This window comes from Protopterus annectens, chromosome 5.part0 (assembly GCF_019279795.1).
Source record: "Protopterus annectens isolate FY-2018-M chromosome 5.part0, PAN1.0, whole genome shotgun sequence".
Lineage (NCBI taxonomy): Eukaryota > Metazoa > Chordata > Ceratodontiformes > Protopteridae > Protopterus > Protopterus annectens.
The window spans coordinates 282,008,811-282,035,500 of NC_056735.1; positions in this window are offsets into that span (position 1 = coordinate 282,008,811).

The following is a 26,690-nucleotide window of genomic DNA, read 5'->3' on the forward strand; positions in this document are numbered from 1 at the left end:
TTGTTATTTTCCTGGAACGCTAATTCCACCTAATACGCAGCTTCTCAGCGCTTCTGTGGATCGCTAGTGATATCTGCATTGCTTACTGTACTTATTTCCTTGTTTCACTTGAAAGTTACTGTTTGTCGTTTTTGCATTTAAGTTACCTGTAACACATTGCACTTAAGTTACCTGGCACTTGCTCACTAAAGCAATTATATAAGTCAGCACTAAAAATTAAAAGCACTACACCCTCACTCCCCACTGGCCCTGGTTTTCAATTAAGGAATTCCCAATATTATTCTAGCATGTCCAAAGGAATTCCCAATATTATTCTAGCATGTCCAAAGGTCAGTTGTCAATCTCCTCTCCGGTCCAGCTGGTGAATCTGGGAATATTGAGGCAGTGTTACAACTGCCTCATGTACACAGACAACCCTCTCCTCCTCCCAACAAATTCCAACACATGAGAGATGCAACCATATAGCTAAACTGGAGGCTAAGCTCTCTCAACTCAGTACTGGTATAACCAGTCAGGAGGAGAAGGAAACCACACTCACTACAATTCCAGTCTCACATAGACCTACCACAACAGCAAAGCAAACACATAATCACACAAAAACATACTCTGAGGCTCTAAATAAAGATCTGCCGAAGCAGCAGAGACCTCCAAAGCGGACACCCAAGCAGCCGCAACCCCAAAACAAAACACGCGCAACACATCTCAAAGCCAGTGTGCCGAACAGTCACAGCCCTTAAGACTAAACAACACACCTGATACACTTGTAATAGGTGACTCTATCGTCAGGCACACTGACGTCCCGCTCAGAGGGTCACGGTGAGCAGCCTGTCGGGCGCTAGGATCCGCCACATAACACAAGCACTCGGGTCACTCCAAGGCAAGTACAAATATGACTCATTGTCCATGCTGGTGTGAATGACCTGAGACGTACCTCCCTGGACTGCATGAAAAGAGACATAAAGGAGCTCTCTGAGCATGTAGTCCAGGCCGGTATGACCCTGACCTTGAGTAGCATCTTACCCTCACCAAGAATGATGCCACAATATGAAGACAAGATGATCAATTTCAACAATTGGCTTAAGTACTGGTGTCATTCAAAGGGGATCCAAAGCCTGTCAGCTTGGGATGATATGCTCGACCAGCCACGATGCTTCGCTAGGGACGGCTTGCACCTGTCACCCCTGGGCTTTCGGATATTGGCAAAGGCTCTTGCTACCCCCATAGTGCCTTTTTTAGGCAAGGCTCAAAAGACAAACCCACCTCCATAGGTATCACAAGGGATAAGAAACTAAGAGTAATGCTACTCAACGCCAGAAGTCTAAACCTCAAGATGCATGCACTCGAAACTCTCCTTAGCATGGAGAACATAGATATCTGTGCAGTAACAGAAACCTGGTTCAGGGCTCCCGAGAGCACCCCAGCACTACCAGGTTATACCTCATACCATGCTTTTCGGCCCCAAAGCTTGGACCGAACCACAAAAGGAGGGGGAGTATCGATATTCATCAGATACCCACACCTCCAGGTTGGTGGCAAAGCACGAAGCATCAGAGACTATCCATGTGCAACTAACAGTGGGTAAAACTGCCTTCCAGTTTATAGCCTGCTACAGACCACTCTCAAACCCAGGAACCCCACTCAGCCTTCCTGAGAACACTGGAAAATATGAAGGTCTCTCCAAACACCATTATATTGGGCGACTTCAACTACTCAAACATAGACTGGGAGCATTACTCTAGCTCCAGCACCCTAGCCCAAAGGTTCCTAGAATTTATAAACTCTGCTATGGAACAATTTATTACCACTCCCACAAGAGGGGAAAACATACTGAACCTTATCACCAACATGGGGACTCTATGCTCCAGACCAGAAGTGTATCCCTCACTGGTAAGATCAGACCATAAACTAATCTCACTGGATATTCACATCCCGACCCCACCCCCTGCCCAGAAAACCACAGTGAAAAACTTCTCTAAAGCAAATTTCACACTCCTCAAAACTGAGGTGGAATCCTTCAAAGCCCCCCGGCCTGTGGAAAATACGGCCCAGACCGCAGAATCCTTTATAAACGCATTCTATGAACACCTTCAGGAATGCATGGATCATGCGATCCCAAATAAAACCAAGACCCAATCCTCCAAAGGGAGACTTCCTGTCTGGTGGACCCCAGCCATAAACAAACTATACAATAGAAGGAGGAAGCTACTAAATGATGGAGCAAAATCCCAAAAAGGGAAGGCATCACTGATCAGTATTAGCAAAAAACTACGGACACGCACAAAATTGTCTAAGGCCAGCTTCGAGAGAAAAATTGCACAGGACACTAAGGATAATCACAAGGCTTTCTTTAGTTATGTTAGGAACCTGGGTGGTAATTCCCAGATATGCTCAGAATTAGTCCAAAATGACAAAAAAAATACACCGAACCCACAGACATTGCCAACATCCTAGCTGACAGGTTCAGCGCAAACTCCACCCCCCCCCCAAAAGGGCAAATATCTATCCCAGCAGAGTGCTGCCCCCCTGACATCTCAGATGCTCAGGTAAGAGCCGCCCTCTCCAAAGCAAAAAAACACAGCATCAATGGGACCAGACGGTGTCCCGGGCTGCGTCCTACATGAACTCCAAGAAGAGCTAAACCCAAACATAAAACTACTGTTCAATCTCCGCCTTACTACAGGATATGTGACCAAAGAGTGGCGTACAGCAACAGTGGTCCCTCTCCATAAAGGTGGTGCCTCAACGGATCCTGGAAACTATCGCCCCATAAGCCTGACTAGCTTGGTCTGCAAAGCTATGGAAAGGATCATCATGGACCTCATAAATAAAGATATTGGGGATCTACAAACACTGGATCCTACTCGGTTCGGCTTTAAGGGCAGATCCTGCCTTTTAAACCTGGTTGATTTCTTTGAAATAGTCACCAAGGCCATTGACAAGGGGAAGGTGGTCCACACAGCCTACCTGGACCTCGCAAAAGCCTTCGATACAATACCCCACTCGGGCATTATAGATAAGCTCACCAGCTTAAATATAAACCCCATGTCACTAGATGGATTGCAAACTGGCTGAAGGACAGAACCCACATGGTTAGAATTGCTGGAGCCATGTCAGACTCCAAACCAGTTACAAGTGGTGTCCCACAAGGCTCAGTCCTGGGACCTCTCTTGTTCGGTAGATATTTCTCGGAGGTACAGGCCAACACTGAAGGACTATGGCTGACCAAGTTCGCAGATGACTGCAAACTGGGTGCCATAATCGACTCTCCAGTCGACACAAGCATCCTCCAAAAGGGCCTCATAGAAACAGACAACTGGTGCCAGAGCCATGGCCTCAAGCTGAATGCCAAAAAGTGTATAGTCATCCCCTTTGGCAAAAACAAAGTGCCCACAAATTACCACATAGGTGGTAATCCATTAAGTACAGAAGAAGTAATTAGGGACCTGGGGACCCAAGTTGATAGCAATCTCTCATTTGACTACCACGTGGCCAAAGTGTTTAGAAAAACATTTTATATAGCCCACCTAATCATTAAGGGATTCACATCTAGATCAGGGGACATCGTGCCTCTTTACTCATCCCTCATCAGGCCCATAATTGAGTACAATGCCCCTTTTGGGATTTATCTTACCAGACACCTGCAGCAACTGGAAAGACCCCAAAAGTACCTCACCAAGAGGATCAAAGGGCTCAAACAGATGCCATATGCTGCCCGGTTAAAGAAACTCCAGCTCTACTCAGTGGCATTCCGCCTGTTCAGAGGCGATCTGTGCCTGACGTATAAAGCCATGTCCAACCCGGAATTAATGGACATGCTGCACCTCAGAAAATCCAAATCCCATCGAGCCACGCTTCGAGAGACTTGAACCTCAGCACTGAAATAAATAGGACATGCTGGAGGGACAGATTCATAACCCAGAGGCTCCCTTCACTCTGGAATAAAATCCCAGTCCAGGTTAGGCAGAGTCCTTCATTGACTCTCTTAGAGGAATCTTGATGAGTGGATGGGAGATCGTAGGTTTACCCCGGGTATCACTTCTGTGTCACTGTTAGACAGAGGCACAGTATACTAACCTCGAAAAAGGGCATAGCAGAATAAATTTAAAATGGGTGGCGAAAGCCAAACACATTCTGGCTAGGATTATAAATGCCCTAGGGCAGATAGCCTAGTATGAACCTATAAAAGACTGATGCGGAGGAGTCCATCCCTTCTGTCCCCCCCCCCCCCAGAGGATTACTCATTTGGGGAAACTTTGCATACATTAAGGGAACACTTCCACTGTGAAGGCCAAGATTATTCAGATTCCAAGAAAAGGCTCAGGGAATTTCTCTTGCTACCTCAGCACAGGCCTCTGGCTATACCTCCTGTCTTGGACATCCTAGATGATGTTTACTCGGAGGCTTGCCTTAACCCGGACTCTCTACCTCCAGCTCCAGTTAAGCCTGACTGGTATTACAGGGATGTCCTTCAAGGATGCTTCTGCAGCCCTAACATATGGGTTGTCCTGCCTCAGGCAGCCCTTCGGTCGGCCGGATTCCAAAGTCTGGGTCTGGCCTCGGCTGATGTCGCACTTCACCCGACGTCATAGCTGCTGTTTATTGGGTATAAAGGCATCAGCCGACACCATTTTCCTCAGTCTTTCTTGCCGCGTGGTGCCCGAAGCAGAAGCTGTTCGCAAGTGCCGGTCGGTCAGATCCAGAGATTTCTACTACCGAAGACTTCTAAAAAGCTAAGTACCCCGTTGGGGACTCTTTCTTGCCTCAGCCGATGTCAGAAAAAGTAAATAATTGTTTAAATTGTGGGAAACGAATACCTCATAAGGATTTCCACTCTTACTGCCTTCCTTGCTTAGGCCCAGACCACGACGTATCAGCTTGTCTAGCCTGTGCTTCCTTCAACCGACGGACACTTAGACGTCGGTCGGAGTTTGCAGAGGAGTTTTTTGGTCCCGCTTTTGCTTACAAAATGCCGTCGGAGACTCCGACTACACAAATAGCTAAAAAGCGCAAGGAAAAGGACAGACACTCGCGGCCCGTGGTTTCGGCTGAAACCTCGGTTAGGCCAACCACGAGTGTCTCGGTTTCGGCTGAAACGAGTCCTCGGTTCTTCCTTCGGCCGAAAGCATGCCTCCTATAGCCGAGGCCTCACAGAGCATGGTTGAATCTGCTTCTGAATTTACTGTTACAGAAGCAGGCACCCAGGATTTGTCAGACACTATTCCTTTAGACATATCTACCCCTGCACGTGGGGCTGCTAGACCCCCTGCTTCTATGTCCATCAAGGCTTTTGCCAGGGCTAAAGCAGCTAAATCTTCTAAGGCCTTACCTGCTAAAACTCCCTCACATAGGCCTACCTCTAGTTCACAAATACTCAGCCTGGCTGAGGATCTCATTTCTTTGATCAGGGGATCCCAACCTCACCCAGACAGGGCCTCTCAGCCCCCTTCAGATAAGAGGCCTAGGACTGAACACCCGGAACCTGTCTCTACAGACTATTCCTCGGATGACTCAGACATTTCAGACCCTCAGGAAGGCCCATATTCATCTTTATGAGGATTATGATGCAGAAGACTCCATTCCTTCTGCTTCTCCTCCTGAAGAATTTTCTTTTGGGGGAAACCTTACATGCTATAAGGGAACATTTCCAATGGCAGGGCCAGGATTTTTCAGATTCAAGGAAAAGGCTAAGGACTTTTTTACACTTACCACAGCATAGGCCTTTAGCCATTCCTCCAGTACTAACAGTCGTTGATGCATTTAATGATGCCTGGACTGCCCCTGATTCTCTTCCTCTGGCCCCTGCCAAGCCTGACAGGTATTACAGGGTCCCGGACACACACTACCATTTGTATAAGGCTCCTGTTGCAGACCCCGAAACCATTTCACAGGGCCCGAAAGGTGTGGCAGCTGCTTCTGCCAAAAACCCTCTTCCCTCTGAAAGTGAATCTAGAGCATTAGAGAGATGGGGTAAAAAGGTTTATACTACTGCTGCTCTTTCGGCTAGGGCCTTAAACTGTCAATTTCACATGATTCAGTATCAGGAATTTTTGTTAGACCAGCTAAATAAAAAAAACTGTCCTCTCCTGAACCTATAGACCGCAAGTCTCTCCAGGATTTGGTACATAATTCTCAGCAGGTCAGTAACCATTTCTTAAAATGTGGCTATGATGCACTGGAGTCTTCCTTTAGATCAGCTATGACTGGAACAGTGATTCGAAGACATGCATGGTTAAAAGAACAATCCTTACCAGACCATGTTAAATCAAAACTCCTAGATGCTCCCATGGAGAAACAAAGTTTGTTTGGCTCCCCTGCACAGGAGTTTCTAAAGAAGGTGGAAGAAAAAGCAAAATCTGTCCAAACAGTCAAGGATTTCTTACAGGTCCAACCTCCGAGGTTTAGCAGAAATTGGCCTTCGAAGAATTGGTCCTTTCCCGACAGCTCCAGAGCACAGAGAGGCAGAAATAGACGCCCAAGAGGCAGAAGTCAATCTAGGGGTGCCTACAGGGGACGTCAATGGCAACCTACCAATCAGAGAAGTACTGCCACAGATTCAACTACAACCACTTCCACAGGACAGACACAATGACTGGGCTCTGATACCGCCTACCAGGAACAACTGGAAGCTCCCTTGGGCGGAAAGCTAGCCTTATTTTCAGACAACTGGCATTACATTACAGGAGACAAATGGACTTTACAAACAATAGACAAAACAGGCGCTCTAAGACAAATGAACAACTTACTAAGGATGAGAGCTATAGAAAAGGTGCCACCTATGGAACAAGGCCAAGGATTTTACTCCAGGCTTTTCCTTGTACCAAGAAAAGAAAATCAATGGAGACCTATTCTCGACTTGTCCGCACTGAACACATACCTCATTGTTCCAAAATTCAAAATGCTGACCCTCCAGCAGCTTCTTCCCATGTTGGGCAAGGAGTCTTGGCTGGTGACTAGATCTCAAGGAGGCATACCTGCACGTCCCTATACGACCAGATTGCAGAAGACACCTCAGATTTCTTGCAGGATCAGAGCATTATCAATTCTCAGCATTGCCCTTTGGCTTATCTACTGCGCCCAGAGTATTCACGAAATGCCTGGCATCAGTAATTGCTCATTGCAGGCTTCAGGGAATTCAAATTTACCCATACCTGGACGACTGCCTAATACAAGCGGACAACAAGGCAAAATTAACAAAAGATTTGGAAAAGGTCATACAACTGTTGCAAGCCTTGGGATACACAGTCAACATGCAAAAGTCAAGACTAGTACCATCCCAAAGGATAACATTCTTGGGTGCAGAACTGGACACATCAACTCAGATGGCCTTTCTCACAGAAGAAAAACAAAAGCAACTACCAGGCTACTTCATGACATTAACAAAACAAACTCAGCTTACTGCAAGGAAAGTCCTGCAAGCCCTGGGTTACATGGCATCCTGCATAATATTGATTCCGCATGCCAGGCTGCATATGAGAAAGTTACAGTGGTACCTAAGGAATGTATGGTCTCAACACAAGCAGTCTAGAAGCCCAGATTCCAATAATTCCATGCCTGAAACAAGAATTCCTGTGGTGGGCTCAGGCCTGTCAGTTGAACAGAGGATTGCCTTTCCACAAACCTCATCCAAGCCAGACCATCACCACGGACGCCTCAGACATAGGCTGGGGGGCACACATGGTGGACAAATGTATACAAGGCCTATGGACCCAAGACCAGCTGAGTCTACACATAAATCTAAAGGAGATGCTGGCAGTGAAACATACGATCCAGGCATTCAGACCACTCCTTCAACAGGGTCATCTGCTGATAAGGACGGACAATACCACAGTCATGTGGTACATCAACAAACAGGGAGGTACACACTCATATCCTCTATGCCGGATGGCAATGAACCTGTGGAATGTGGCCCTGAATCTCAACATTCAACTTCAGGCCAGATTTGTACCAGGAAAAGAAAATTCTCTAGCAGACACCTTAAGCAGAACTACCACGGATGCTCACGAATGGATGCTGCATCCAGATATATTCAAAGCCATAACAAAGAAATGGGGACTACCAGAAATAGACCTGTTCGCGTCCCCACACAACCACCAGTTGAAGAAATTCTGCACAAGAGCATACCACCCACTTGCTTGGAGGGTGGACTCCCTTTCCTTCAGCTGGAAAAACCTGACAGCATATGCATTTCCACCTCTTCCTTTGATGTACCAAGTCCTACTGAAGATCAGAGAGGATCGGCCAAGGGTAATCCTGATAGCTCCAGACTGGCCGAGGCAACATTGGTACCCACTACTGAGAAGCATGTCTCGGACACACGCATGGCATCTACCTCTGTCCCTTACTTCTAACACAGAACAACTACAAGATCCTACATCCAAACTTGAAAACTCTGCAGCTAGCTGCTTGGAATATTGCATAAAACAAAATAACCCATTTTTATCTCAGAGGGTTAAGGAAATTATCCTGGAGGCACGCAGACCCTCCACTAGGAAAACTTATTCAGCCAAGAGGAAAAGATACCTCATTTGGAGTGCAGCCAAGGGAGAAAATGTCTCATTGGCGAACATAGCACACATCCTGGAATACTTAGCAGAACTATTCCACAATGGCCTGTCTTACTCCTCCATTAAGATTCATGCATCAGCAATTTCAGCAGAATACAACATGGATCCTCATGTCTTTTCTCATCCTCTACTCAGGCAGTTCTTGAGAGGAATCAAAAATGTAAAACCTCCAAGGAAACCACCTCTACCTACATGGAATCTCAACTTTGTGCTGGAAAAGTTAACACTTCCCCCTTTTGAACCAGCAGCAACAGCAGAGCTACAGATGTCCTTCAAGGATGCATCTGCAGTCCTTACAAATGGGTTGTCCTGTCGTCAGGCAGCCCTTCGGTCGGCCGGATTCCAAAGTCTGGGTCTGGTCTCGGCTGGTGTCGCACTTCACCCGACGTCATAGCTGCAGTTATTCGGGTATAAAGGCATCAGCCGATGCCATTTTCCTCAGTCTTTCCTGCCGCGTGGCGCCCGAAGCAGAAGCTGTTCGCAAGTGCCGGTCGGTCAGAACCAGAGATTACTACTACCTAATACTACTTCGAAGACTTCTACAAAGCTAAGTACCCCGTTGGGGACTCTTTCTTGCCTCAGCCGATGTCAGAAAAAGTGAATAACTGTTTAACTTGTGGGAAATGGAAAAGTTAACACTTCCCCCTTTTGAACCAGCAGCAACAGCTCTTGTCTTGGAAAACTGCTTTCCTGCTAGCAATCACTTCAGCAAGAAGGTTATCTGAGTTACAGGCATTAATGGCAGTACAACCTTTCCTAATCTTCCATCAGGATAGAGTCTCTCTGAGAACTAACCCTACCTTTATGCCAAAAGTAGTCTCCAGAGTGGCATTGAACCAAGCAATTCATTTACCTACATTCTTCCCCAACCCACAGAACAGGGGGGAAAGACTGCTACATACCTTGGATGTGCACAGACAATTGCGCTACTATCTGGACAGAACTAAGACAAACAGAAAAACTGACCCGTTTCTGGTAGCATATGCAACAGGAATGCAATGGAAAGCAATTTCAAAACAGACAATCTCAAAATGGATAGGAAATTGTATTCGATTTTGTTACTCTTTTCATGGAAAGACAACTCCTGAAAATATCAGACCTCATTCCACAAGAGCTACAGCCACCACTACAACTTTCCTACGAGGAGTGGCTACCAAAGACATTTTAGAAGCTGCTACTTGGAGCTCCGTGCATACATTTGCCAAGCATTATAATCTTCCCTTATACTCTAGATCCCGAGCAGGTTTTGCAACTGCTGTTTTGCAAGGGATCCTAACTACACCATCTTTATCTTAGTGCCTCCTCCCCCAGTTTGTCTATGGTATTCTACCCATATGTTAGGACTGCAGATGCATCCTTGAAGGACATAGTACAGTTTTGTACCTACCATGCATCTGCAGTCAGGATTACCCACCCTCCTTCCCCTCTGTGGTATTCCTAGGGTATTTACCCCTCTTTTAGCTAGCTGGGGGAAACTGTTATGGTGTATTTGTTTGTATATATGTGTATGTATGTGTATATATGTATATGTATGTATATATGTATATGTATGTGTATATATATATATATATATATATATATATATATATATATATATATATATATATATATATATATATTTATTGTTTACTCTCTACTGTTTGGAATTATTTGCATTTATCCAAATTTAGCCTTCCTAGAGGGCACCTGGCATCTGGGGCAAGAAACACTGAGGAAAATGGCGGCGGCTGATGCCTTTATACCCAATAAACAGCAGCTATGACGTCGGGTGAAGTGCGACATCAGCCGAGGCCAGACCCAGACTTTGGAATCCGGCCGACCGAAGGGCTGCCTGAGGCAGGACAAACCCATATGTTAGGACTGCAGCTGCATACCTTTCGAACATCTACATTTATGGTAGGTACAAAACTGTACTTTCCTGTCTCACACCAATTTCTATACAAAAGCCATGCTGCTGACCCAGAAACCATCTCACAGGGCCCCAAGGGAGTTAAGGCCTCCATTGCTAAAAATCCATTACCTTCCGAGAGACACTCCAGATCCTTAGAAAGGTGGGGAAAAAAGGTATATACCTTGGCTACCTTATCCATGAGGGCCTTAAACTGTCAGTTTCATATGCTAAAATACCAACAGTTTTTGTTATCACAATTGAAAAGTAAAATGTCACAACCTGAACAACCAGACTTGGAGTTGCAGGATTTGATGCATAGTGCAGAACAAGTGGGTAAGCATACCTTACAATGTGGTTTTGATGCTCTAGAGGCCTCTTGTAGAGCTGCTGTTACAAGATCAGTCATACGTAGGCATGCCTGGCTCAAGGAACAAGCCTTGCCTGATCATGTCAAAGCTAAATTACTAGACGCCCCCTTTCAAAAGGATGTACTATTTGGTGCTAATGCTGAGGAGGTGTTAAGGAAAATGGAGGAAAGGCTAAATCAATGCAAACTGTGTGAGAATTTCTACAGGTACAATCCCCACGTTTTAGTAGAAATTGGCCTTCCAAAAACTGGTCCTTTCCTGCCACGGACAGACCCCAAAGAGGCAGATACAGGCGCCCGAGGGGCAGAGGATAATCCCAAGGATCGTTGAGGCAGACAATGGCAAGCTCCTACACAAAGAGGTGGTGAGGATAACTCGCAATCTTTCGGAAAGCAAACCCAATGACTTTCCCCTTTGCATGCCAGCCAAGTCTCAAATGGCAGCCCCCTTAGGAGGAAAGCAGGCATTATTTTCAGAAAATTGGCATATTGTCACAAAGGACAAATGGATCCTGGACGTTATAAACAGAGGCTACAAATTCCATTTTCACACCCTTCCAAAAATGAGAGGCATGCCAAACCTGCCACACAATCAAAGGGCAGAGGCACAAAGGCAAATTACAGATCTCATAAACATGAAAGCTATTTAAGAGGTACCTACGCACGAACAAGGTCAAGGTTTTTATTCCAGGCTATTTCTGGTGCCAAGGAAGGGAAAAGATTGGAGACCTATTTTGGACCTATCCATCCTAAACACATTTCTACTTGTGCCAAAATTCAAGATGCTCACTCTACAGCAGCTTCTTCCTATGCTGAGCAAGGAGTCTTGGCTGGTAAGATTGGACCTCAAGGAGGCATACCTGCATGTCCCAATCAGACAAAATTGCAGAAGGTACCTCAGGTTTATTGCTGGTTCAACCCATTATCAATTCTCTGCATTGCCCTTTGGCTTATCTACTGCGCCCAGAGTATTCACGAAATGCCTGGCATCAGTAATTGCCTACTGCAGACTTCAAGGGATACAAATATACCCATATTTGGACGACTGCCTGATCCAAGCGGACAGCAAGCACATTCTTCTGAAACATCTGGCTTGTGTAATAATGTTGTTGAACTCTCTGGGATACACAGTCAACAAAAAGAAATCAAGGCTAATACCCTCTCGGAAGATAATTTTCCTGGGTGCCAATTTGGACACAAACACCCAGATGGCCTACCTCACGCCAGAGAAGCAGGGGCAACTAATTCAATACTTCAGAACACTAGCAAATTGCACCAGGCTGACTGCAAGGAAAATCCTGCAGGCTCTGGGATTCATGGCTTCTTGCATCTTACTAATCCCATGTGCAAAGCTGCATATGAGGAAACTACAGTGGTACCTGAAAAACATATGGTCTCAACACAGCCACAGTTTGGAAACAATAATACCACTAATTCCATGTCTACAAAAGGAATTTCTGTGGTGGGCTCAAGCATGTCAAACAAACGCAGGTCTTCCATTCAGCAAGCCTCAAGCAAATCAAGTCATCACAACAGACGCCTCGGTCTACGCCTGGGGGGGCGCACATGACAGATCGGTGCATTCAGGGCAAATGGTCCCAAAAAGAAAAGCACCTTCACATCAATCAAAAAGAAATGCTAGCAGTAATAAATGCTATTATAGCTTTCAAGGACCTTCTACAACCAGGTCAACTATTGATAAGAACGGACAACACCACAGTTATGTGGTACGTAAACAGGGAGGAACACATTCTTACCCCCCTATGCAGACTGGCCATGTCACTTTGGAACATGGCCATGGACTTACAAATGGAACTACAAGCATAGTACTTGCCAGGCAAGGAAAAACACGCTGGCAGACAACCTAAGCAGGAATATGACAGATCCACACGAATGGAAATTGCATCCAAAAGTTTTTACAGAAATATTCCAAGAATGGGGAAGGCCAGACATAGATCTCTTTGCCTCCCACAAAAATCATCAATTGACAAAATTCTGCACAAGGATATTCCATCCAAATGCCTGGAGAGTAGACGCTCTCTTTCAGTTGGACATCAATGACAGTTTATGCCTTCCCACCTCTTCCTCTGCTGCCCAAAGTTCTATTGAAAACCAGGGCAGACAGACCAAAGATGATTCTCATTGCTCCGGACTGGCCAAGGCAACACTGGTACCCACTCCTGAGGAGCCTGACGCATTCGCTACCATGGACCCTGCCTCTAATGCCTCTTCTTCTGACTCAGCACAGCTTCAAAACTCTTCACAGTCAGCTAAAAACACTAAATCTAGCCGCATGGAAGATTCCTTAGCATCACAACAGGCCCTACTCTCCAAGGAGGTGCAGGATGTCATTTTGGAGGCCGGAAGGCCATCAGCTAGAAAAGCTTACTCCGCAAAATGGAAACTTGTGTCTGGAATGAGAAAAAGGGCCAGGATCCTGGAAAACTGAATTTACCTCAAGTACTACAATATTTGGCTGAACTGCTAAGCAGTGGACTTTCTTTCTCCTCCATCAAAATCCATGCCTCAGCCATTTCTGCAGAATACAACACTGATCCTCCTTTATTCTTTCACCCTCTCTTAAGACAGTTCCTCAGAGGGGCTAAGAATTTAAGACCTCCAAGGAAACAACCAATACCTGCTTGGGATCTTAATTTAATTCTGGAAAAACTGACCTTGTCTCCCTTTGAGCCAGCTGCGTCATCAGATTTGCAATATTTGTCCTGGAAAACAGCTTTCCTTCTGGCTATCGCCTCAGCTCGTAGAGTTTCAGAACTACAGGCTCTCATGGCTGTCCAGCCTTTTATCATCTTCCATCAGGACAGAGTTTCCTTAGGAACCAACCCGTCCTTTATGCCTAAAGTGGTATCCAGGGTAGCTTTAAATCAGGCCATACATTTACCTACTTTTTATCCTAATCCTCAAAACAAAGGGGAGAGATTACTACACTCCTTGGACATCCACAGACAACTGCGTTATTATTTGGACAGAACAAAGCCTTTCAGAAAATCAGAACAGCTCTTTGTGGCCTATGTGGTAGGAGCTCAAGGAAAGCCAATTTCCAAATAGATAATCTCAAAATGGATAGCCCACTGCATATGCTTTTGCTATACCTTTCATGGCAAAACTGTACCTACAGGCATTAGAACTCATTCCACCAGGGCCACCGCCACCTCTGTAGCCTTCCTCAGAGGAGTTCCTACCAAGGATATTTTGGAAGCAGCCACTTGGAGTTCTGTGCATTCCTTCTCCAAGCACTACAACCTACCATTATACTCCAAATCTAGAGCAGGCTTTGCCACTGCAGTCTTGCAGGGCATTTTGGCTCCTCCTAGTTGCAACTAGTGCCTACCACCCCTTTCGTAGCTTTGGGATTCTACCCATCTGTTATGACTGCAGCTGTATGCACGATGAACATAGTACAGTTTTGTACCTACCATAAATGTAGATGTTAGAGTGCTAATAACAGCTGCAGTCCAGGTTTCCCTCCCTCCTTCCCCTCTTGGGACAGGCCTATAGGCTAACACATCCTCATACAACCTGATTGGGGTATTCATTTATGATGTATTTGCTTGCAACTACTGTATTTTGATTATATTGCACTGCATTATTACACAAATTTATGTATTGCCTTCATTCTGGGGGCACCTGACATCTGGGGTAAGAAAAACTGAAGAAAATGACGTCGGCTAGTTCCTTCATACCCCCTGTCGCACTGACGTCCGGGAAGAAGTGACGACAACCGACACCGGACCTAGACTTTGGAATTCGGCCGACCGAGGACCCGCCTGATGGCAGGAGAACCTATCTGTTATGACTGTAGCTGTATTAGCACTCGAACATCTACATTTATGGTAGTTACAAAACTGTACTTTCTTCCAAGGTTTGGTCCATTTGTGGGGAGTTCCTAAGTAGACATCTTTGCTTCCTCTCTGAACTATCAGCTGGCAAACTTTTGCTCCTAGACTCCATGCAGGTTTACTTAGTAAAGCTGTACTCCCATACTGCAGTACAATTTCCTTTTTCTTTCCATAGACAAGAATGTTCTTTTTCTCCCTTTTTGCAGATGTACAGGTTACTTCCTAAAATTCAGATGGAATCCCCAAAGATCATTGTGGAGACTTCCTTCTGGCCCAGGTGATGGTGGTTTTCCCTTCTTTTGGAAACAACATGGGGCAATTTTGTTTGCTTGCTTATTTATTTTATTTAATTTATTAAATGTATTTATTTAATTTATTTGTTTAATTTGTTTAGTTTAATTTAACTGGGAAAGTCCAACTTGGAACAAAGCCAGTTTTCAGTGGAGGCCTGGGGAGAAACGCTTCAGGTGCATTACTTTGAACATGGGAGGAAACTGGAGCACCCAGAGGAAACCCACACAAACACAGGGAGGACATGCAGACTCTGCACAGAAGGCAGTCCTGCCGAGAATCGAACCAGAGAACCTCTTGCTGTGAGGCGACAGTGCTACCCACTGCGCCATCTTGCCACAAGATTCCTCATAGAATGGGTCTACCCACACAAGAGCAGAAGTGTTTGATGTACGTCAGCCCCAGTAGTCAGCTTCAGCTGTCTGCATGATAGTGTCTTAATTCCCTTTAGGCACCTGTTTACTGAGGATGTATAGCAGGCAAAGTGGTTTTGCCTCAGAGCAAGAGGTTCTCTTGTTCGATTCTCTGCTGGAGCGCCTTCTGTGTGTAGTCTGCATGTCCTCCCCGTGGTCGAGTAGCGTTCGAAAGACATGTGTAGAATGGGCGTGCCTTCGTTGAAGGTTGGGTGTCAAGCTGGCACCTCTGCACTGTAAAAATCTACTGCCAATCATTAGCGGTCCGGAGTTCTGCTGTGGCGACCCCTAACCGGGAAAAGCCAAAAGAAAAAGGACAACAATGGAGTTAAGAAAGCCTGCTACTAGAAAATCATATTAGCAAATGGAAGAAAGTTTTCTGGTTTGTGTTAAAATAACCAGTACCCATTCATGGCTAGTGCCTCACTAGTTTTACAATATTTGTGTGCATTACTATCCTTAATTCTTTGTTTCCTCCATCAGGGTTTTTTTATTGGCCATTTCTGCAGGTCTGCCCATGGATCCCTCTCTTTCAAGGCACTCTCTTACATGAAAATGTTTTTGAAAAGATTTTCTCATAAGTGATTTACAAGAAAACCAGTGTCTCTTCTTGGGATCTTAATTTCATGCTATAGGGGCTAACACTTGCTCCATTTGAACCCAGCTCATAAGGCTGACTTGAGGTTTTAACATGGAAAACTGTTTTGATGATTGCTCTGACCCCTGCAGGAAGAGTATCCAAGTTGCAAGCAAGTAGGGTTGACTCGCCATATCTCATTTTCCACTTTTATGCCTGTAGTGGTATCCGAGTTTACTTTACACCAGACTGTCCGTCTTCCAATTTTCTTTCCTGTACCTAAACTTGAAGGGGAGAGCATGCTCTGCTCTTTTGATTTCCACAGATTCTGACACTGTCTTGACAGAAAAAAATCTTTCAGATCTTCATAACAATTTGTTCATTTCTTGTGAAGTTAAGAAGGGGGCACCTGTGTCAAAACAGACGTTTTCCAAATGGTTGTCTAAGGCTATTACCTTTTATTACACTTAAAATAAAAAAAACTGTACCAAGCAGAGTCAAGGCCCAGTCAACCAGCTCCTTGGCTTCATCTATGGCTTTTTGGTAAAGGTTGGATTCTAGAAGTATTCTAGAAGCTGCAGCTTGGCCCTCTGTACGTACTTTTACAAAGCACTTAAAGCTCGATTCCTTCTCTAGGTCCAGATTGAGGTTTGCTAAGGACTACTCTCCAGGGGCACCCGGACTCTCATTCTTTCAACTCGCAAGTGTAGTTAGTTAAGATAATCTATCCATATATCGAAGTCCAATAATGGAGTAGAGATAAATGTGACCACTGTACACTTGTCTAAGTAAACTTACTTTAGCAGCAGATGCTTGGATGATTACTGCTGCAGTAGCTGCTCCATCCCCTTACTTTTTGTTGCATTTTTTTACACCAGGGTGTGGACATTTTATTTTTTATTGTTCCTAGCATTGCGCTTTCAGGGCTCAGCCACCCTCTGTCTGCTGCAGGAAAGCCCTGGAAGGGCTTTGCTCTCAAACCTGTCTTTTTTTAGTCAGCTTCGCTCTAATTTGGACACGTGGAAGGTGCCTTGAAGCTTTGGAAGCTGGCCAGGTGTTACACTCTTGGCAGGATGTAACCCATTGCTAGGGCTGCTTACACAGCTGTTCTTTCCCTTTTTTCATTCAGGGCATTATCTTTTGTTTTTTCCACTACAGCAAACTATTCCAAGCAAGGTCGGGGCTCATTCTACCAGGCCTTGGCTTAATCTGTGACTTTTTCTAATTGCTTGGTTGTAAAAAGTATTGTAGAAGCATGTAACTTAGTCCTCTGCACTTAGTTTTATGAAGCATTACAAGTTTGAGTCCTTCTCTGTGTGTAGATAAGGCTTTGCTAGGACCATTCTCCAGGTGCTCCTGGGCTCTTCTCATTCCACCTCCCAAATTTAGTATGCTAGGGTAATCTACTCATGCAGCTAAGGCTGCTATAGCAGTGAAGAATATATTGAATGTAGTGTTTACTTAGTATAGCTGTACTGTCATAACAGATGTTCGAATGATCACTGTTAAAGTAGCTGCTCCGTTTCTACGTGTGTGTGTGTATGTGTGTGCACACGCGCGCGCCCGTACATATATTTATAAATGTACAGTGCCAGATCCTGCACTAGGAGACCTAGACAGTTGCTTAGGGCCTGTGTTCTCTTGGGAAGGGTCGGGCATGCTGGCTTGGTTCGTTGGAGGAGGAAAAAATAAATAAATAAAACTTTAAGTAACCTTTGGGAATTTTGGAGGAACAAAGCAAGCATTAAGACTTTTTATGGAAGTTCTCCTGACAAGAGAACTTCTGTAAGCCCCAGAAACCTCAGGGTTAGTATGTTGTCCCAACATCAAACAGCACTGGAGATTTAAGACACTGTTTACTGTAAAGCGAGAGATAACCCCCAGTGGATTTCCTGTCAAACTACAAGTGGGAGAGTATGTGGATTGTTAAAATCCAGCAAGGCGCAGGACTGTGGGAGATGTACAAGTGGGTGGAAGTGTGGAGGGAATGGGGTGAAATGCCTCAGTTAATGGGCACTTTCTGGTTAATTGACTCTGCTCACAGTCAAACCCTTTACCTTTATTAATAGGCAAATACCTTAAACCTCCACACCAACTGCTAGTTGCCAGGTTTTCTTTAGAAAAAAAAACATAAATAAAATATAATTGAATCACTAAGGAGTGAGGATTATAGTCTGTCAATGTCAGAGTTTGAGAGATGTGCTGTTCAATGTTAGTGCTGTAACAGGTAGCATTGCTTGCTTTGGATGCAGAAGGCTGTCGCTTCTGTTCCCACATTAGGTAGATCAATTGCTGGCACTTCTGTGCAGCATGGGGGGTGGGGGGTGCTGCACTCCTGAGTGTGTCCACTTTTGGATGAGATGTCTAGTAACTATGACCCTGTTGTTGGTTTGCCAGCAATTCCCTATGGCATATCACCAGCACCAGTTTTTTTTTTTTTTTTTTTAATACAGCATAGGCAATTTATTCTTCAAGGCCAGGAGGCATTGAATTTGTAGGTGAAACACTAAAATGCAAAGTTGTTTGCCAGCAGCTACCTCTTCATTAGTTCTCTCTATTGTTATTCAAATGACTTATTTCTACAGGGATTGTGCATATTGATTGGTATTAATGGGTATACAGTGGATATGTGGATATGTATGCATATGTGTATGTGCATATGTATGCACATGTGTACGCATATGTATATGCATATGCATAAGTGGATATAAAAAGTGTACACCCCCCCGATAAAATGCCAGGTTTTTGTGATATAAAAAAATAAGACCACAATAAATAATTTCAAAACTTTTCCCACCTTTAATGTGACCTATAACCTGTTCAATTCAGTTGAAAAACAAAAATCTGTTAGGAGAAAAAATAAAAAACGTACAGTAAGCTGATTGCATAAGTGTGCACACCCTTAAACTCATACTTTGTTAAAGAAGATCAACAGATTACAAATTGAATTCTATGTCTAGAGCCAAAGCAGACTTTGCCAGGGTCCTGGACTCTTGACAGCCTTCTGTTGTCCCATATTGTAATGACTGCTGCAACACTGACCTAAAGAAAAATATAGTACAGTTTTGTAATCTACTTACCCTACCAGTAGATTGCTAGTATTGCAACAGTGCTGTATTTCAGTCTCCCCTCAGTCCCTCTCTGTATTATTTTCTCTGGCAAGGGTGTGGTATTCTTCTCACTTGTTCTTTTGTCGTGACTTGATTTGGAGGTTTAGGCTTCAGCCTCTGATTTGGGCAAGAAAGATCTGAAATTTGGTGAATCTGTATATCCATCTTATACTAGCATGTCCCCCCTTGCCGAGGTGCAGACATTCATCATCCGAGGAAGGGGCCAGAAGCTTTGTAGACTGTCTGTTCAGCATTCTTGGCAGGGTATATCCTATATTGTAATGGATACTACACCAGCCTTCTCTTCACATCTTCTGTTATGGTAAGTAAGCTGCACAGCTGTGCCTGGAAAAAGAACTCACCCAAACTAGTTCAGGGAGTTCCTTCCTTGCTTCCTAAGTTACTGAAGAAGTACTATACATATGTTTGTGTTCAAGCCTCTCCTCTTTAGCTGTGGGTAGGTGTTCATCATCGTGATCACTGCTGCAGTATAACAGCTGGACAGCTTCAGTAGGTCAGGGCACCTGCAACGTGCCCAGACCATTTAGTCAACTTGATTTGGACTGACTAAGACAGGTTTTGGTACAAAGCCCTCCAGAGCTTTCCTGCCACTGCAGAAAGTGCCCCTCTGTGGGCTTTCTAGGATCAGCGGCTTGTTCCATTGCTGAGCTGACAAGTTCCCTTTGGGGGAAACCTTCTACATTGTTTTCATTTTTAAACTTTCGTTTCTGTTTAGGAAAGTGTACTTTAAGCGCTGAAGATGTATTTTGACGGTCACTTAGCTTTACTTTTAACCAGGAGAGTGCTAGAAGTTAATCTAAACATTTTAAAACTGTGTTTTATGTATGTGGAGAAACTGTTAATGTTTGGGGCTGATGGTGTATTAAGAGTGCTTTTTTTTTTTTTTTTTTTTTCTTTTAACTTTGTCTTTATTGGGAAAAGTTACTTTTTACCCTTTTAATGGCTTCTGCTGCTTAGTTTTCCCAGGAAGGAAGCTCCGTTATCATCATGACCTTGGAACAAACTACCATGGACTGTCAATTTTTTTCTTTTTGTGGCAGGAAAAAGAAGTGTCCCTTGCCACCATTGCAGGCTTATAGTTTCCTCAACTGCAGGTGGGTGACTCTGCTCTGGCCAAAGCTGGTTCCTCAAACCAGTCATCCTTTTTTTTTTTCCTGGGTCCATCTGTGGTCTTCATACAGCTGCTATGGATCGGAGGTTAGCCTCATTCTCTGTGGCTGTTAGGCTCCTTCAGTGGGTGAGGAAGAACCACTCTTGTCAGTTTTGGGAGAAGGAGTGGCAAAAGTGCTCCCTTCTTAGCGAGAATGTTGTGCCCACCCCAGGGATGCTGTTGTAGCCATTAATAACCCTCTTTTGCCCCAAAGCCACTGTCAAAAAAGAAACTGAAAACAAAACTTGTTTCTGCTCCTGAATCAGTTTCACTGGACATGAGTAGTAAGTCTGACGTAGGGCCTTTTATAGGCTGTTGACCCTTCTCATGTGGTTTCTGGTAAAAGAAAAAGGGATTTTTCTTTTCTTGAAAAGATTCAAGAAACTGAATCGGAGAGTAATGTGACGGGACAAGTACAGGTTTTTATATAAAGATTTCTGATTTGGACTGAGGAGAATGTTATCTGAGTCCCCTTTTAAGGATTATCTTTCTCTGAGACTACTTCAGAATGTACCATTGATCTGAAGTAGGAGATTCATTTGTCTGCAACCTGTGGGTTATGGATCCGATATCGGATCCGAACCGGCATGGTTTTCCAGCTATGGATCCGAGCTCTCGGCTCCTCCCCTCACCCATAATGCCCTGCTCTCCCTACATGACCTCAGATCTAGTTTGCCGCACTGGTGACCAGATTGGATTTCAGAGCTCTTCAGCTAAGTGTTTATTATTCTCTTTAAAAAGCGTTATATTTAAAATTTTTAGTTAGTTTTGTGTGAAAGTGTTAGGTTCCCCATCCTTAAAGCTTAAAGTTGAAAGTTTTTAATAACTTTTATAACTTTTATTTATCCCTCCCCTCGCTGGTGCGTAGTGTGTTTGGGCCTGTGTTTGTTTTGGCTAGTTAGCACTTATTATTTAAAAAAAAAAAAAAAAAAAGTAGAAGTATCCTTAGGATGTCTGAAGCCCCTAAGGCTTTCGCTGGTGCGTAGTGTGTGTTTGGGCCTGTGTTTGTTTTGGCTAGTTAGCACTTATTATTTAAAAAAAAAAAGTAGAAGTATCCTTAGGATGTCTGAAGCCCCTAAGGCTTTCTTTTCGAAGTGCTCCGAGTGTGGCCATAAGCTTTCTCCTGCTGATGGCCACACTCAGTGCGTTCGATGCCTTGGGGTTGAACACCTCTTCTGGATGTTCCATTTGTGCAGGGTTCAACCCCAGGACATTGAAGGAGCGGAGGTCGAAGCTGGTCCTGGCGGGACTTTTGCCCCCGGACACTGCTTCGGCTACCGCTCCTTCAGGGGGTACCGTATTTTCGGTTCCCTCCTCTCCGGCTCCCCCTCCTCCACCTGGGACTCAACCTCCCTCTAGTAGTTTGGAGGAGAGGGAAGCAAGAAAAAAGGACCGGAGGGAGAAGCACCATAAGCGGCGGGCCGAGACCTTTGTTTCGGCCCCGCCTGCCAAGCGGGCTTCTCCTCCGGCCTCCTTGTCTGCTAGTTCTCCCCCTCCTCTGCTCCGGTCTCCAGTGTGCTTCTCACCGGGACCTGAGGAGGAGGAGACCCGATCTCCGTCGAGGCTATCGAGGAGGCACTCTAGGCCTACCTCTGTAGCCTCGTCGAGATCCACATACAGTTTATCTGACGCTGATCTGGACCGGATGATGAGAAGGTTCATCCAGGCCCAGATGCAGATGGGAGTGCTCCTGCCCCCCCCCCCCCCTCTGGAGGCGAGCTCGACACCTTTTTTCAAACCTATAGCTCCTTCTCCGACCCGCTACCCGGGTTCGGAGCAGTTGGAGCCGAGCAGCTTCGGAGCCGGGGGTGGGTCGGCGCCGATAGTACTGGGTACTTCGGATCCGACCCTGCCCTCGAGTGCTTCGGATCCAACCTCTCGGAGCCTGGATCCGAGCTTTGGATCCGGGGGGATCAGTGTTCCTCCGGCGCAGTCGGTGTTGGAGCGCACTGCCCCCTCGGATCCGAATGCCTCGGGGCCGGCTCCGATCCACTCTTCGGATCCGAGGAGGAGCCGATTATCGGATCCTTTGGTCGAGGTTGGCTCCCCCTCGGCTTTTGATGTAGTGGAGAGGACCCTGTTGAGGGTTTCCGGACCCCCGGCACTTGCTTCGGCTCTTTCCCGCGCTCCGTCTGCACTGGGCCAGGCTTCCACCATCCGGCCACTGGGACAGCCCGCTCCTTTGCCCCAAGTTGTTCCATTGGAACATGACACCGCTTGCGAGGGGTCCCCGGACAGCCCCCCTGAGGATGCACCTCGCAAGCATACGTGTAAAAGGAGGCACATAGACTCCCCTGAGTCTCTCACAGAAGACACAGATTTGGAGGAAGGGGAAGGCTCCCCAAGATCACCCCCCCCCCGAGGATGTCTCCTTTGGAGACATCATGGAAATGCTTCGCATAAGGGGGGGTGGTCTGCCCCCAAGTCTTCCTCGGACGAGTCCGTGTTCTTGGAGGCATTTGAAGCGGGCCCGTCTACCTCTTGGGTGTCCCCTCCTGCCGACCCCCTGGTGGACCTAATTACCACCAGGGCGTGGAAGGATCTGGACACCGTGGAGCCAATCCCCAAAAGGCCAGACCGCATCCTTAGTCCCCCGGCAGACCGTGCCCACTGGAGCAAGGGGCCTCCGGTAGATGCCATGTTGACGGCTGCAGCCACCAAGAGGGAACTTGCCCAGGAGAGTCCCTCAGTCCATCCTCAGAGCAAGGAGTCTCGGATGATGGACCGCCTGGGGAAGCGAATGTTTAGTTCAGCGACCTTTTCAGTGAGGGCGCTAAACTGCTTGGCACATGTGATCAGGATGCAGCGCGATCTTATCAAGGAATACGCTGCATCCCCCCCAGAGTCCATGTCGGAGGAGGACAAACTGTTGCACTCCACCCGTATGGCCACTGTCAGGTCCGTGACTAATACCTCTATGCGGTTACTGTCCCATGCTACGGAGGGAGCCGCTAGAGCTGCAGGGGTAGGCCTAGTTACTAGACGTCAGGCCTGGCTCCGACATTGCGATTTCATGGAGCCCTTCAAGGCGTCATTCTCGAACGCTCCCTTCGATGGTTCTGCCCTTTTTGGCAAAACTGTTCACGATACTTTGACCCAGAGCGAGAAGGACGGGAAGACGCTGTCTGCCGTCGGAATCCGCTTCTCTGTGCCCCAGAGGCCCTATTCTAGGAACCAAAAGGGCCAGAAGAAGATGTGGTTCCGGAAGTCGCAGCAGTCCCAACCCGCTCTGGACAACCAGTCCTTCCGTGGCAGAGGAGGACAGGGAGGACGCCGCCCCAGGGGCAGAGGGGCTCTCAGGAACTTCGGGTCCAGAGAACCTTTTTCTGAACGGCCCGCGCAGCAGCCCTGAAGCGTTGCCCGGCTGCTCCACTCTGGAGGCAGTCGGGGGACGTTTTTTGGTGCACCTAGCGGCATGGGAGTCCATAACATCAGACCGCTGGGTCCTCTGCATCATATCCAGAGGATACCTCATTCCATTTCATCACATCCCAAAATTGAAGTCCCTCCCCGACGTTCCACCCGGTCAGTGGGAGGCCGCTTTAGCAGAAATTGGCCATCTGCTGAAGGAAAGAGCCATCCAGCCCGTCCCCCCAGACCAGATCAGATCAGGGTTCTACTCCAGGTTCTTTTTAGTGCCAAAAAAGACGGGGGACCTAAGACCAATATTAGACCTTTCACTCTCGAACCTGGCAGTTCCCAAGGAGAAGTTCTGAATGGTTACCTTGCAGTCCATTCTCCCCCTTCTGGGAGAAAATCACTGGATGTGCTCTATAGACCTCAAGGATGCGTACTACCACATTCTAATGGACAGACGCTCCAGGAGGTTTCTTCTCTTTCGGCTGGGAGCCAGTCACTACCAATTCAGGGTCCTTCCCTTTGGTCTCACCACAGCCCCCAGGGTGTTCACCAAAGTATTAGCAGTGGTAGCGGCCCACCTGAGGCTTCAGGGGGTACAGGTCTTCCCTTACCTGGACGACTGGCTCCTCACCGCCCCAACAAGGCATCTACTGTTATTGGCGCGAGATTCCTTTCTCCATCTAGCTCCCCGCCTGGGCATCACAATAAATGCAGAAAAGTCCAACCTAGCCCCTACGCAATTCATAGATTTTATAGGTGCCAGGTTAGACACGAGACAGTCAAGAGCCTTCCTCACTGCGGACAGAGTTCAGAATCTGCAGCTCCAGGTGCGGGCCATCCTCCACTCCAGCTCAGTTCCGGCGGAGTTGGTCCTGAGGGCTCTAGGGTCCATGGCAGCAGCGATAGCTGCTCTTCCTCTCGCCAGGTTCAATATGCGGGTCCTTCAATGGACACTCCTAGTTCAGTGGTCTTATCTTGCTCTTCCTATGCATCATCCCATTGCGATCAGCAAGGCTTGCAAGCGGTCCCTCCTGTGGTGGCTCCACTTACAAGATCTCCACGGAGGCCGCCCCTTTTGTGCTTCTCCCCCTCTCGCCACGGTGACCACGGACGCCTCCCGCCTCGGGTGGGGGGGGGGGGGGGCATTTTGCAGGCCGGACGGTCAAAGGCACGTGGAACTATTCAGAGACCTTACTGCATATCAATGTTCTAGAGATGAGAGCAGTGCTCTTAGCGTTGCAAGCACTACAGGCCTTTCTTCCCTTGGGAACTATTGCAATTCAGTCGGACAACATGTCTTGTCGTCTGGTACATAACAAACAGGGTGAACCAGGTCTTACCCTCTCTGTCGAGAAGCCATGAGAGTGTGGGAATGGGCAATTTCCACCAACCGCTTTCTCATCGCAATGCATATTCCGGGTCGGTCCAACATCCTTGCGGACAAACTCAGTCGCACCATTCTCTCCCCTTACGAGTGGTGTCTCAATGCTCAGGTAGCGAAATGCATCTTCGCACGGTGGGGAACTCCTTGTTGCGATCTTTTTGCGTCTCCCTCAAACACCAAGTGCGACAGTTTTTTCGCTCTAATCCCTCCTCCCGGAGATGCCCCAAGAGATGCTCTGGTGCATGCTTGGCCCCCCGGTCTTCTTTATGCTTACTCCCCTTTGCCTCTGATGCTCCAAGTTCTTCAGAAAGCCTCTCGGTTGAGGTGCAGAATGATTCTGGCCTCAACAGATCTGGTTCCCTTTCCTAAGGTCTCACTCAGTGAATCCTCCTTGGATTCTAGATCCCATTCCGGATCTGATATCTCACCCGTCCCATCTATCAACCCCGAATTTGGACAACCTGAAGCTAACTGCTTTGGCTGCTCCAGTTTCATTCCTAATCAGGACTCATGGTATTTCGTCTCCAGTTAAAGCCATCCTGGTAGCGGCTCATAAACCATCTACCAGGAAAGTTTACCGCAGCAAGTGGAAACGGTTCTCCATTTGGGTGGAGCGGCAAGGTCTAGACCCCTTCACAGTTCCCCTTCCTCTGGTGCTTGACTTCCTAACCACTCTTTTTAATGATGGTGCCAGCAGTTCCACGGTCAAAGTGCAACTTGCGGCAATTTCTCACTATCATATTGGTCAAGACTCCAGTCCACTGATGTCTGCCAAATTGTGTAAGATTTTCCTAAAAGGTACTTTTCTCCTTGGACCCCCTGTAAAGCAAGTGGTTCCTCCTTGGGACCTTTCATTGGTTCTTCAGGCCTTGACCGCTCCCCCCTTTGAACCTGCGGCTACGGTAGATCTGAAATTTTTATCTTTCAAGACTGCCTTTTTAGTAGCCATTACCTCGGCCAAGAGAGTTTCAGAACTTCAAGCCTTATCCATCAAGCCTCCTTACTTGGTCTTTCATCCGGACTGTGTATACCTCAGGACCAACCCGTCCTTTCTTCCTAAGGTAGCTTCTGAAGCAAATATTAATCAATCCATTAACCTCCCTGTTTTCTTTCCTAAATATCAAAACAAAGGTGAATACAAGCTACATTCCTTAGATGTTCACAGGCAACTTAGATTTTATCTGAACAGGACAGCTGGTCATAGGCAATCCGACCAGTTGTTTATTTCCTTTGCTAAATTCAATTTGGGTAAACCAATTTCCAAAGTCTCATTATCACGCTGGATTTCGCAGTGCATCTTATTGGCTTATCAAGCTTCTGGAAGGCCCGCACCGAGGGAGTACATGCCCATTCAACCCGGTCAGTTTCTACTTCAGCGGCCTTTAAAGCTAGGATTCCTCTGGATGATATTTGTTCAGCAGCCACTTGGGCTTCATCTCATACCTTTATTTCCCACTACAAGTTGGATATTACATCTAGAGGTAGAGCATCCTTTGGCTCCGCGGTGCTCCGGAATATCCTTCGATGATGGCCGCCCAAGATTCAGGTAGCTGGGGACTCTGTCCCACAGGTTGCAGACAAATGGATCTCCTACTTCAGATTTAGAAGTTATGTACTCACCATAACGTTCCATCTGAGTAGGTGTATTCAATTGTCTGCAACCATCCCGCCCTCCTATCCCCCTGGCCTTGTCAGTTTCCTG